The sequence below is a fragment of the Physella acuta genome, unplaced genomic scaffold (genome assembly GCF_028476545.2).
Source record: "Physella acuta isolate Inbredline_101_S28 unplaced genomic scaffold, ASM2847654v3 ptg000494l, whole genome shotgun sequence".
Lineage (NCBI taxonomy): Eukaryota > Metazoa > Mollusca > Gastropoda > Physidae > Physella > Physella acuta.
In genome coordinates, this window is record NW_026732013.1 from 1,343,249 (window position 1) to 1,358,908 (window position 15,660).

Sequence of the window (15,660 nt, forward strand, 5' to 3'; positions counted from 1 at the left end):
CTACACATGTGTGAAATCTGGCAACAAAAACATCACTACACACGTGTAAAATCTGGACACAATAACAACACTACAGTCGTATGAAATCTGGCAATAACAACACTACACTCGTGTAAAATCTGGCAACAATAACAACACTACAGTCGTGTAAAATCTGGCAATAACAACACTACACACGTGTAAAATCTGACAGGGATTGAAAGACTGTGGACGATTCGAGAGCACTGTATCTGCTGAGTTGCTGGGTGAGTACAAAGCCACAGACAAATCACACAACCATCTACATCCGCTCTAATCAATTTACATCTATTTACATCAAATCTAACATAAAAAGAAAAGATGAAACGGAAAGAACCCTTTGACTCCCCGCACAACTTTTGTTTAATTAGCCAGGAAGATTTTGAAAATGCCAGGACGGATCTATCAAGCGGCATCCTGGCATCAAGTTTACACAGCATTAAGTCTCAGGTCCAGGTGTCTTGTTCGTTCCCTCAGTCCTTGCGGCATCCTGGCATCAAGTTTACACAGCATTAAGTCTCAGGTCCAGGTGTCTTGTTCGTTCCCTGAGTCCTTGCAAACGTCTCGTCTTACCTGCAGCCTCAAATACAGGTGGCGCTAAAAACAATGGCCAATTAGTCGTCTGCTCAATTTCAGCTGACTTCCGGTTACGTCATTGCACTAAAGGCTAATGGTAAATTGTCTGGGAAAATGAAAAATTGCCTGGGAATATGGTAAATTTTACTGGAAAATGGAAATTGTCTGGGCTAATGGTAAATTGTTTGGACAAACGTGATTCGGCTCCCCATGCAGGTAAATCTTGGGATAGAACAAACAGTAGTACCGGAAGTAAACACACACACACACACACACCCATACACACGCGTGCGCACACACGCACGCATGCACGCACACAGACACGCACACAGACATACATATATATAAATTTCAATATTATATATATATATATATATATATATATATATATATATATATATATATATATATATATATATATATATATATATATATATATATATATATATATATATATATATATATATATATATTTAAGCCAATATATCCTCGCAGACAACACTGTCCACTCGAGTCTACCTGTAGCGCCTAGTGCCTCAGTTTCTGGAATGTTCCACACAATGTTTTAAGCAGCTGCCGCCTTTGTTAGCTGGGCCTGTGGGCTGTGTGAGATCTTTTTGTCAGAACTTTTTCAAGGGGGTCAAGTTTCACATGACCTCCCTACTCACCCAAGTCAAGTTTCACATAGCCTCCCTTCTCAGCCCAAGTCAAGTTTCACATGACCTCCCTACTCACCCAAGTCAAGTTTCACATGGCCTCCCTACTCACCCCAAGTCAAGTTTCACATGGCCACCCTACTCACCCCAAGTCAAGTTTCACATGGCCACCCTACTCACCCCAAGTCAAGTTTCACATGACCTCCCTACTCACCCCAAGTCAAGTTTCACATGGCCTCCATACTCACCCCAAGTCAAGTTTCACATGGCCACCCTACTCACCCAAGTCAAGTTTCACATAGCCTCCCTACTCACCCCAACCCTAAAATACTCACAGGGCCATTTTATGTAAGAATTCTCAAAATTTGGCCTTCACCTTACTTTTTTGTAGATTTTAATTTCAGTGTTCATTAATTAAATTGGAAGCACCTGCCAAATAAAGTGCTGACAACAGCAGATTTACTTATTGACAATAAAACTAACGACAAACAGACGATACAACACACACATGTACACACTGACACAAACTGAAATAGGCATATCTGGGACCTTTTAACTACTCATTTACAACTGTTTATTTATAATAACACAAACCTTTTTTGGTTCTAAGGGAGAGAACTGATTTTGATGTTCAGTTTCTCAGCAAAGAGATGTTATCACTTAAAGGCCTGTATACAGTAGAATACTGTCAGGAAACCAATCATCATGAATCGTTTCAGTCGGAATAATTTGGAACTTCAAACATATGCGGTCAAACCAACTGGCAGTTGAAGTAGAGATCCTCCAGAGAAAATGGAGATGGATTGGCCACACACTCAGGAAGCCTGTATCCAGCATAACAAGACAGGCCCTCACCTGGAATCCACAAGGCAGGAGGAGGAGAGGCAGACCACGAAAGACCTGGAGACGTGACCTGGAAGAAGACACCAAGAAGATTGGATACACCTGGGGACAGAGACGTCTGGAAAGCTCTTGTCAGCGGTCTATGTACCATGAGGGGCGACAGGCTTAACTAACCTTTGTACAACACCTCTAACAATACCGCTATATTGAAGTATCACAGTAAAATGTGGTTTAAAAAAAAACAAAATAGCTAATTGATTTTTAATTCAATTTACTTTGTAGCTTTCAATGTGATTTTAGAATTGTAAAAACTTGATATTAATTAATGTATTTTAAATATTATTAAAAAAAATATTTTTACCTAACACTTTTGTTACTATTAGCAATATAATTCGAAGTTGTCTCTCTTGGTTTATATCAACACTTGGGTTAACAACATGGGAAGTAATTTGTTCTGAATAGGTTTTAATAGCATAGGCTGTACAGTGGCGGATTAAGGTTTATCAGAACAAACAGTGAAGGATTAAGACATATCACAAAAAACAGTGAAGGATTAAGACCTATCACAAAAAACAATGAAGGATTAAGACCTATCACAACAAACAATGAAGGATTAAGACCTATCACAACAAACAATGAGGGATTAAGAAAAATCACAACAAACAATGAAGGATTAAGATAAATCACAACAAACAATGAAGGATTAAGATAAATCACAACAAACAATGAAGGATTAAGACAAATCACAACAAACAATGAAGGATGAAGACCTATCACGTGATGTGAGCACCCCGGCTCACTCAGGTAATGAGCACACCAACATGACAAAACAAAAGAGCAGGCAAGAAACCAACCAAACACAACAAAGGCTAGTAAACTACAGAAAAAAATATGTGTACTCTATCCACACAGCGACATAACACCTTGTTCTGGACTTCTCAGGTACTGACCTACAGCGGCACACGAGAAACCACCAGTCTACCAGCTACCCTAAACACGAGGCACCCACCCGTAAGGCCCGAACATGACGGACCCCCGAGAAGACAACTGTGTTGTGTGCGCATAGGACGCCTACCACATCAAGTTCACCACACTACCCCATCCTTCCACACCTCCATCCACATGACAAACGTCCAGTCCACTGACGTCATCACTGGACATTCTCTGACAGTTCCAACAGATGTCACCTGTGTCATCTGCCAGTGTGTCACGAAGGCACCCACCTTGACGTAGATTCCGCCAGGTAAGAATGTCACTGACATAAAGTTATAAGGCGAACGTGTGGGAACTAGACGGCTCTGTAACCACATCAAGGTTGAAACACTCAAACAGCTCTGGGGATTTGAAACGATTTCTCTGATTGTGTCATGCCTGGCACTTTATGAAGTCAAATTCCACGCTACGCGAAATCTTATGTGATGTCATAATCGTTCTCCCGGTAGCCACGGGTTGACGTCACAGTGATTTGTCAGTGGATGTTACGTCACAGTTAGTTGTCTGTAGCTGAGTGTGGTATCCCCCCCCCCCAATGTTCCATGACGTCACAGTCAGTTGTCTGCAGCTCCCCCAAATTCCGTGACGTGACAATCAGCTGTGTACGGCTGTGTGTGAGAAGAAGGCCCGTGTCTGTTTGAATGAAAGCCGCAGACCACGTGACAGATGGGGGGAGATAAGGACAGATATGGCAGCACCTACCCCATCCGTCTCGGCGACAGATTGCCAGAAATACAAGCTTTCCGTTGATGCTATCTCCGGCAGCCCGCTCACATTAGCCGGGTATACCGTAAACACGCAATAAGTCCATGATATCACACAGTTATACCATAAACACGCATTAATTCACATCCATAATACACAGTTATACCGTAAACACTCAATAATTCACATCCAAGATATCACACAGTTATACCGTAAACACTCAATAATTCACATCCAAGATATCACACAGTTATACCGTAAACACTCAATAATTCAGCCCCATTGTTTCACACAGTTATACCGTAAACACACAATAATTCACATCCAAGATATCACAGTTATACCGTAAACACACAATAATTCAGCCCCATTGTTTCACACAGTTATACCGTAAACACTCAATAAGTCAACTACATGATATCCCACAGTTATACCGTAAACACTCAATAATTCAGCCCCATTGTTTCACACAGTTATAAACACACAATAATTCACATCCAAGATATCACACAGTTATACCGTAAACACTGAATAGTTCAGCCCCATTGTATCACACAGTTAAACCGTAAATACTCAATCTTTCTACTCCATGATATCACACAATTATACCGTAAACACTCAATAATTCAACTCCATGAAATTACACATTTATACTGTAAACACTCAATAATTCAATATACAACAAACTCTAATACAGCTCACACAGTCATCGTAAACATCCAATAATTCACATCCAATATACAACATACATTTATACCGTAAACTTTCTTTAATTTACCCTCCGATGCATTACACTTTAAAAGTTTTTTTCCTCCGTGTATCTTAGAGTCTTTCCATCAAAAGCAAGTTACCGGCGGATGAAATTATATGTGACATAAATATTTATCACACCTAGGAACAAGGTCTCAACTTGTCTGCTGCAATTCTGGTCCAACATAAGTAAAAAGATGTAGTGTGACAAACAATTTTTGTTTTCGATGAAAATTCAGGATTTTTAAAATTAAATTTAGAGCGTAAAAGTGAAATGAACATTTAGATACTTCGGCTATTTTTCCCAATTTTAAAATTTGTTACTTGATCTATGATCCAATTTAGTGAAATTGCTGAAATGATAAGTTGACCTAAGTATATATTGGTCTGCGCCATCACAAAGATGTGCCATCAGAGGCGTAGCGAGGGGGAAAGGGGGTGGGGGGTACATTGTCCCCGGGCGCCGATCTTAGGGGGCGCCAAAATGGGTTGGAAAAACAAATTAAAATCTAATGTTATCTCCATTTTTGCATATAAATATAAAAAATAGATGGGGGGGGGGGGTGCAAATCGAAAGTTTGACGGGGGCGGGGGAGGGGTGCAAATTGAAAATTGAAAGGTTGATCCCGAGCGGGGCGCCAAATTGCAAGTTTGTCCCAGGGCGCCGGGAAGGGTTGCTACGCCTCTGTGTGCCATACAAAATAAAAATTTCTTAAGGGGTCATTTTTATTTTTTGAATACTTAGAAATTTTAAAGCATGTTTTTAATCATCAAAGCGAAGTCCCCACGACAATTCAAAAACCTAATCCAAATCTAAACCTCAGCCATTCCAAAACAAAACTCGAAACGTAAGTATAAAACAATCCTAACACTGACCTAACCGTTATATACAACAAACCTAAAACTTACCTAACCGATATATACAACAAACCTAACACTGACCTAACCGTTACATACAACAAACCTAAAACTGACCTAACCGACCGTTACATACAACAAACCTAAAACTGATCTAACCGTTATATACAACAAACCTAAAACTGACCTAACCGTTACATACAACAAACCTAAAACTGACCTAACCGTTATATAAAACAATCCTAAAACTGACCTAACCGTTATATACAACAATCCTAAAACTGACCTAACCGTTACATACAACAAACCTAAAACTGACCTAACCGACCGTTACATACAACAAACCTAAAACTGACCTAACCGTTATATACAACAAACCTAAAACTGACCTAACCGTTATATACAACAAACCTAAAACTGACCTAACCGTTATACATACAACAAATCTAAAACTGACCTAACCGTTATATAAAAACAAACCATAACTGACCTAACCGTTATATACAACAAACCTAAAACTGACCTAACCGTTACATACAACAAACCTAAAACTGACCTAACCGACCGTTACATACAACAAACCTAAAACTGACCTAACCGTTATATACAACAAAACTAAAACTGACCTAACCATTATATTAAACAAACCTAAAACTGACCTAACCGTTATATACAACAAACCTAAAACTGACCTAACCGTTATATACAACAAACCTAAAACTGACCTAACCGTTATATTAAACAAACCTAAAACTGACCTAACCGTTATATACAACAAATCTAAAACTGACCTAACCGTTATATAAAAACAAACCATAACTGACCTAACCGTTATATACAACAAAACTAAAACTGACCTAACCGTTATATACGACAAACCTAACACTGACCTAACAGTTATATACAACAAACCTAAAACTGACCTAACCGTTATATACAACAAACCTAAAACTGACCTAACCGTTATATACAACAAACCTAAAACTGACCTAACCGTTATATACAACAAACTTAAAACTGACCTAACCGTTATATACAACAAACCTAAAACTGACCTAACCGTTATATACAACAAACCTAAAACTGACCTAACCGTTATATACAACAAACCTACAACTGACCTAACCGTTATACATACAACAAATCTAAAACTGACCTAACCGTCATATAAAAACAAACCATAACTGACCTAACCGTTATATACAACAAACCTAAAACTGACCTAACCGTTATATACAACAAACTTAAAACTGACCTAACCGTTATATACAACAAACTTAAAACTGACCTAACCGTTATATACAACAAACCTAAAACTGACCTAACCGTTATATACAACAAACTTAAAACTGACCTAACCGTTATATACAACAAACCTAAAACTGACCTAACCGTTATATACAACAAACTTAAAACTAACCTAACCGTTATACATACAACAAATCTAAAACTGACCTAACCGTTAAATACAACAAACTTAAAACTGACCTAACCGTTATATACAACAAACCTAAAACTGACCTAACCGTTATACATACAACAAATCTAAAACTGACCTAACCGTTAAATACAACAAACTTAAAACTGACCTAACCGTTATATACAACAAACCTAAAACTGACCTAACCGTTATACATACAACAAATCTAAAACTGACCTAACCGTTATATACAACAAACTAAGAACCTCAGCCCAAAGCCCGAGACAGTTTTTGACTCTAGTCCATATTACCCCCCCCCTTCCTTAAACACACACACCGTTCAGCCCAATTAATCTTAATTGCTCCATGCCCTGTATTTTATCATCTTAATTAGACATTAGTCAAATTTATAACCGTCGGAAGTTTTCCCTGCGTGCACCTGTAATCGTTCTAATTACTTCCCCTGGTGTGAGCCGACAAGGCAATGAGTTGCTGCCCTTTGATTCCTGACCTCTCGCCAACTTCAAAGACAATAAACACCGGCTGATGGCAGATGGGGGCGGGGCTTCAAGCGGGAGAGAAATATTTATACATATCTTGTCAGATAAGGAATCTTGTTTTTTTTTTAATACACACTAGTGGTTAGCAAAAAAAATCTGGACAACAAATTTAAACTTGGCGTTTCGTGAAATACCGTCATTCATTAATTAGTGACGTCACTTTAAATTAGTGTTCTACATCTTTTACGAGCTACCATAAGTTTTTTGCATGTTGTTAACTTGAGTTAGGATTTGAAGATGATATTCAGTCAGAGGCGTAGCGACTTAAATCCGGCGCCCGGAGCGGACTTTCAATTTTGCGCCCCCCCCGCCATCTATTTCTACTATATATAGTTATTCCTCTCTGCGAAAAAGCGCCTTCCCCCCAGTTGGAAAGGTTTGTGGCGCTTCTTACCAGTTACTATCCTAAAACTATTTCTATTTCTGTTTCACAAAGTTGCTAAATCCGTGTGTGAAGCGTTGTAGTAGTTTATTTTTCGTAGCTTTGACAGTGTATAATTCGATACTTCAGCTTAAAATGAGCTTTCAAATTAATTTGTCTACTCCCTTTGGCGCCCCCGGGGCGGCCACCTCACCCGCCCTCCCCTAGCTATGCCTCTGTATTCAGTATTTACATAGAAACTTAGTGTATGTAGTTGCCCCAAGTTTTACATATTAACTTGTCAATATATGAAGGTAAACCCCAGTATAACATGTAAACTTGTTACATATGAAGTCGATCCCAGCATTAGGATGCATATAAACATGTTAATATATGGAGATGACCGAAGCTTAAAATACAAAAACTCTACCACAGCTACCGGTCGGAGATTCTCGACGTGAGTCTGATTTAGATGACGTCAGTGGGGCCAGTCACGTGACCATGTGCCCAGGTCTCCGGGTTCTGGCTCAAGGCACGCGTCAGCCTCCCCCACCCTACCCCTCCAACTCTCTTTGGTTAGACGTACCGAGTCGTTTGCCTCATCAATGTACACTCGTCACGTGACTCAGTCTTGTACCCACCTCTCCCTACAGCCGTACCACGTGATACCCTACTATAAACATACAAGGCAAGTGTACCTGACTTCCGGTTTCTGGGGGGGGGGGGGGAGTTGGCTGAGACCACGAGTACTGGCGCTTGTTGCACGGAAGGGGGGGGGTGTTTGATGTGGCGAGGCTTTTCACGTTGTGTGGGTGGTGGGTGGGTGGAGGGAAAGGGAGGGGGGGGGGGGGGGCTAAATGTCAAACTGATTACACTCGACGTCAAAAAACAAACAATAACAAAACAAAATCACTAACAAACAAATAAAACAAAAACAATTGATTGTTGTGTTATTCTCAACAGTTATAGGTTTTTTGGTTGTCTTAATAAGTGTTGGTCGCTAGATAAACAAGTGAGAACATGATGTTGGTCGCTAGATAAACAAGTGAGAACATGATGTTGGTCGCTAGATAAACAAGTGAGAACATGATGTTGGTCGCTAGATAAACAAGTGAGAACATGTTGTTGGTCGCTAGATAAACAAGTGAGAACATGATGTTGGTCGCTAGATAAACAAGTGAGAACATGTTGTTGGTCGCTAGATAAACAAGTGAGAACATGATGTTTGGTATGCTAGGCCCTATCACTTGACCCTGGCCTTACTGAACCGGATGTTGGCTATTTATTTTGGTCGTATCTAGGGAGGGAGGGGTACATAGATACAATGTCGTCGTCCATATTAGTGTTAGCCAAAAAATTAACGTTTTTAAAATTTCAATCTATTTTAGATATTTAATTTTTTTAATCGAACAGGAGACGAATGACTTATGCGGTGCACCAATTCTATGGTGCTGATTGGTGCACTGATGATATAATTGTGTTTAGTGCGCTATTTGCGTAGCTTTGTTTAGTGCACCACTTGCGCAGTTCCGCCGAGTGCACTATTTGCGCAGTGCTGTTTGGTGCAGCATTTGCGCAGTGCTGTTTGGTGCAGCATTTGCGCAGTTCTGTTTGGTGTAGAACCGCCACAGGTGCGACCCACCACAACACTATTTTTCCAACAGCCTGCCACCACATTTCTGATTTTTCAGCCCAACTTCAAAATTGAGCCTTGTTTTTTCTTGCACTGTTTTCTGACGTGCAAGCTACATTTGGGGTTATAAAAATATGACGGAATGTTGCTCGTAGGTAAATGAGGGGGGGGTGTAGGGATGGAGGAGTGGGTTGATATGGAGGGGGGGGACCTTTAAAAATACAGGTAGAAACAACGATAGAACATTGGGTGTGGCAGAGAACTGAGGAAGAGAACGGGGTGGACATTGGAAGGACATGGCATGTGCCCCGATGGATAAAGCTTGAAGCCTAGGAGACCAGGAACTCAAAGACTATCATAGGATCTAGACCAGGAACACAAAGACTATCATAGGATCTAGACCAGGAACACAAAGACTATCATAGGATCTAGACCAGGAACACAAAGACTATCATAGGATCTAGACCAGGAACACAAAGACTATCATAGGATCTAGACCAGGAACACAAAGACTATCATAGGATCTAGACCAGGAACACAAAGACTATCATAGGATCTAGACCAGGAACACAAAGACTATCATAGGATCTAGACCAGGAACACAAAGACTATCATAGGATCTAGACCAGGAACACAAAGACTATCATAGGATCTAGACCAGGAACACAAAGACTATCATAGGATCTAGACCAGGGGTCTCCAAATTTTTCAGCCCTAGGGCCGCATTAACTATCACATATCAGTTGGGGGGCCAGAGTTTCTTCAAGACATCTCTTCGGAGTGGTAACCCCCCCCTCCCCCCGAAGAAAATGTACCGCCCCCCCCCCTTAACGAAATATAATTTATATAGAAATATATACAAATTTCAAGTGTCCGCCCCCCCCCCCCCCCCCGGAGAAAAAAGTGTAAGTTTGCACTCAAATTATTCTTCACTTATTTCAATCTTGAAAATATTTGTTCACAAAGGTATCTTGTTCCAAAATTCGAAAGGTACTTTGATGCAAAAGTTTTAATATTAGGAAAATCTTCCTTTTGCAAAAACTTATAAAAAATCCACCCGCCCTTCTTTGAACGTGTCTTTAATGACCTCCAGCTGCAGTTCATCTTTGCAATTGGCCACATTTGCTTCAAATGGGTTCTGAAACATTTTCATTTTTCTGCCCTTGAATCCAAGTCAGAAAACCGCTACTGAAACTGCAGTTTGAAGTCTTTGATGATCTCGTATGCAAATGACGTGGGGAACTCAGTGGTTGCGTCAGCCGTAGAGACCTTGCACTACTGAGAGTGCGTCAAGTTGTTGGCTTGCACTTGTTCCAAAAACATGACAAGTTTGGATCTGAAAGCCTTTAGGTGGGTGTATAGGTCAGAAACTAAATTTCCATCTCTTGTAGTTTAGGTTCAGAAAATTTAAATGACTAGTCATGTTTGCAGCAAAGGCCGATTTCTATACCCAGTCTTCATCAGACAGTTAGTATATCAGCTTGTGGCTTGCCTTTACTTTCAAGGAAGTCGCCTATTTCCTTTCTTAACTTAAATTCTCTGCTCAAAAAAATTTCTCGCAAATTAGCCATCTTACTGCTGTGAAATATGGTAAATCTTGCGAATCTGTGTTTCTATCTTTTAACATGTCTTTGAACTATCTATATTCTCTCCGGTAACAGTGCCATACATTCTATGTAGGGAGTAGGGAAGCCAGCTCTTGTGTTATGTTTATGTCATCATCCACACCTCTAATGAACACAAGCAGTTGAGATGTGGAACAGCTGTCCAGCAACTGATCCATTACAATTAAAAAATTGCGAACCTTGTTTGCATTTTTCGTTATTTGAGTCACGATGTTTTCACCAATGTCTGCAACACGGCGGTCGTATTTGCACCCAAAGCTACATTTTCAAATTGTTATGAATTTTCTGGGCAAATTCCTCAGCCACCTCTAACAAACATTTATTCCGTGGACAAAAATATCTCCGAGGGCCGGATGAGAGGACCTCGCGGGCCGCAGTTTGGAGACCCCTGATCTAGACAAAACGAAGACTTTCTTTTGAAGACAGACAATTGTCTCAGCCCAACACTTGCATGTATGAGCTGCTACTGTAGTAATGGCTGCCACATTACGCAATGACTCCCTTGGTGGTACTGATTCCCCTCCCCCACCCCCACCAGTTGGATTATCTGCTTCAACCCCCCCCCCCCCCCACACACACACTGCCGGATTGCCTGCATTAACACACCATCCACCCAGCTACCTTTTACACCCCTTCCCCATCCACCCAGCTAACTCCCCCGCCCCCCATGTGGCTGCTAGTACCCCGCCCGACTCCCACGGGGCGCGTGCCTACATCCCCCTCCCCACGTCTCCCAACGGTTGGTGCCAGGTTCCAGCGTCTCTGATGGTCTCCATGGGACTCTGTCAAAACACGTGCACACATGACATGGGTTATGGGATGGGGAGGTGTGGGCGGGGTAGGTAATACAAGCAGGTGAGGGTTGGAGTGATACATTGAGTGTAGAAGGTGATACATGGAGTGTAGAAGGTGATACATTGAGTGTAGAAAGTGATACATTGAGTGTATAAGGCGATACATGGAGTGTACAAAGTGCTACATGGACTGTAGAAAGTTATACATTGAGTGTAGAAAGTGATACATTGAGTGTAGAAAGTGATACATGGAGTGTAGAAGGTGATACATGGGGTGTAGAAAGTGATACATTGAGTGTAGAAGGTGATACATCGGGTGTAGAAGGTGATACATTGAGTGTAGAAAGTGATACATTGAGTGTATAAGGCGATACATGGAGTGTACAGAGTGCTACATGGAGTGTAGAAAGTTATACATTGAGTGTAGAAAGTGATACATTGAGTGTAGAAAGTGATACATGGAATGTAGAAGGTGATACATTGAGTGTAGACTGTGATACATTGTGTGTAAGGTGATACATGGGGTGTAGAAAGTGCTACATGGAGTTTAGAAGTCTGACACATCGAGAAGTAGATTGGAAACATCATTTTCAATCCCTTTTGTTTTAAATCCCTTGTGTTTCAATCCCTTGAGTTCTTTGTTTTTCCAATCTCTTGTAGTTGTTAGTCCTTAGTGTTTTCATTATCTGACTTTCTCGTGTTTTCAGGTCATGGCTTTTCATCGCCTTGTGTTTCAGTCCCTTGTGTTTCAGTCCCTTGTGTTTCAGTCCCTTGTGTTTCAGTTCCTTGTGTTTCAGTCCCTTGTATTTCAGTCCCTTGTATTTCAGTCCCTTGCTGCTTAATTAATTTGTATTTCCAGTCACTTATGTTTGCAGTCCCTTTGTAGTTTCAGTCCCTTGTAGTTTCAGTCCCTTGTAGTTTCAGTCCCTTGTAGTTTCAGTCCCTTGTGTCAAGTGTGAATAATCGACACCTCAATGTACGAGATAATAATACTATTATCTAGCATATTATCTTTTATCTAGATATTATCTAGCATTATCTATTATCTAGATACTATCTAGCATTATCTATTATCCAGATACTATCTAGCATTATCTAACACTAACAGAATTTGCCTTTCGCCTACACAGACGTTGCTTACACGTTACAACAAATTACACAGGTAAACAATCCCAGCAGATATTTGTTTCCCCATAAATTGACCGTCATATTTAGGCTGAGGACATCGGTTTCAATCTGTCAGACCCTGATTAAAAACGGTTCCATTATGGCCGTCCAATTGACTCGGCCGTCCACGGCAAGTTGGGCAGGAGCAGGGGTGGCAGGAGCAGGGGCGGCAGGAGCAGGACTGGCAGAAACGGCCTGTGACGAGGCGAGTGCCGGCACCAAAAGATGAGAGACCCGCCTGGATTACCGGACTAGCAGACGGCGTCGTCCACTCACGCGGAAAAATCCCAGGGGCCGGCAGAAGATGCGTGCCTTGTGTGCGCACGACCCAATTGTGCCGGCCCAAATGTTCGCGCCGGTCTTATTGCCGGATCTCTCGCCGGCACCCTAACGGCCCGGCCGAGATATTAGTGGGTGATTTGCATAATTTAACGGTTAGGGGATTAGGTGGGGCATTACGTGGGGGGGCTGTCAAGGTCTTTGTTCCAGGACTAACCGGAAATGAAATGAGCACAAAAATTGACAAGTAAATGTGAGGCGTGGTGGGATGAGGGGGGGGGGGGTGAGTAAAAAGTTGTTGACGTTTCATGCTTTAGACAGTGTGATCAGTGGTGAGACGTGGGTAGATGGTGATACATTGGTAGGTGGTGAGGCGTGGGTAGATGGTGATACATTGGTAGGTGGTGAGGCGTGGGTTGATGGTGATACATTGGTAGGGTTATGAGAGGCGTGGGTAGATGGTGATACATATGTAGGGGGTTAGACGTGGGTAGATGGTGATACATGGGAAGGTGATGAGCCATGGGTTGATAGTGAAATATGAGTAGGTGGTGAGACACTGGTAGGTGGTGAGACATTAGTAAATGCTATAATACTGGTAGATAGTGAGCCGTATGAAGTAGTGTGTGAGCTGAGAAAGTGAAACACGAATGGTTTTACCCGTCTTCCATCTGCGAGACTGTGACGTCACTCGTCTGATGGATTGGATGAATTTCTCGCGAGAGACCAGGCAACTCTCAGGAGACAACTTGAGACGTCACGAGGCGTCACGAGACGTCACGAGACGTCACGGGATTGACGGCCAATAGAGGGATGAGTTTGAGCTGAGTCGGGTTGGACAGCGGCAAGCTTTCCCCCACCACCCCCCCCCCCCCCGCCCCGTCAGACTGACGGGGATGACAGCTACACGCCCGCTGCTTCAAGCAAGATTAAATGGGCACAAGTCTGACAGGCAGTCTGTGTACAGATTTACTGGCAGTCTGTGTACAGATTTACTGGCAGTCTGTGTGTACAGATTTACTGGCAGTCTGTGTACAGATTTACTGGCAGTCTGTGTACAGATTTACTGGCAGTCTGTGTACAGATTTACTGGCAGTCTGTGTACAGATTTACTGGCAGTCTGTGTGTACAGATTTACTGACTGTGTACAGATTTACTGGCAGTCTGTGTACTGATTTACTGGCAGTCTGTGTACAGATTTACTGGCAGTCTGTGTACAGATTTACAGGCAGTCTGTGTACAGATTTACTGCAGTCTGTGTACAGATTTACTGGCAGCCTGTGTACAGATTTACTGGCTGTGTGTACAGATTTACTGGCAGTCTGTGTACAGATTTACTGGCAGTCTGTGTACAGATTTACTGGCAGTGTGTGTACAGATTTACTGGCAGTCTGTGTACATATTTACTGGCAGTCTGTGTGTGTACAGATTTACTGACAGTCTGTGTACAGATTTACTGGCAGTTTGTGTACAGATTTACTGTCTGTGTGAACAGATTTACTGGAAATCTGTGTACAGATTTACTGGCAGTCTGTGTGTACAGATTTACTGGCAGTGTACAGATTTACTACATTCTGTGTACATATTTACAAACTGTGTACAGATTTACTAAACTAGCCCTGATTTGTTAAAAATTGCGTTCAATACACGATAACTGGACGGGGTGGATAAAAAAGGTGGACGGGGTGGATACAAAACGAGGGTGAGATGGATACCTAAGATATACCACTGCAGCGTTTAACCTCCCCCCCCCGGGTCTGCACGAAGCTGCTCAGTCAGGGTGAGCCAACATTGCCGACAGGCGGCGTGCTAATCGCTTTTAGAGTTGTTGAACCCGTGGAGAAATGAGCCCTTTCCGTTCCGGCTTACGGCACCGTGCAGCCCCATCTTACGGCACCGTGCGCCAAGATTATTTGTCTAGCGCCATAGAGCATCAACTTCTTCATCCTGCCAATATTTTTTTGTTATCGCTGGGGAAAAAATTTCACGCGAATTTACCGCTCATTTTGTCGGGTAAGTTCTGATACCCAGGTTTGTCATGCTTGTGTTGGTTTTTTTTTTCACCTGCAGTTTTTTTTTTACGAACCTAGCTTTCAAAATGTGAACTAAGAAAAAACGAAGTAGGTAACTAAAGAGAACATTAAAAGATCGTTAGTGACGTATGCGTCTGTCAGCTGGTCGGGACGGTAGCGCGTGGTGTTAGCTGGTCGAGACGATAGCGCGAGCAGCACTCGGCAGTTAGCACTAACAACATCTGAGACAAAGGCGTGCTGACAGCAGACCGGTCAGGTATGGCGCAGGGCCGGGGTGCCGTCTGGGTAAGGAATTCTGGGTAACCCCCGGGGTATGCCGAGGTAAGTCATAAACTAACGTTGCTCCAGGTGTAAGGGGATACAAGGCGGCCCGGGCTGACAGACGAGGG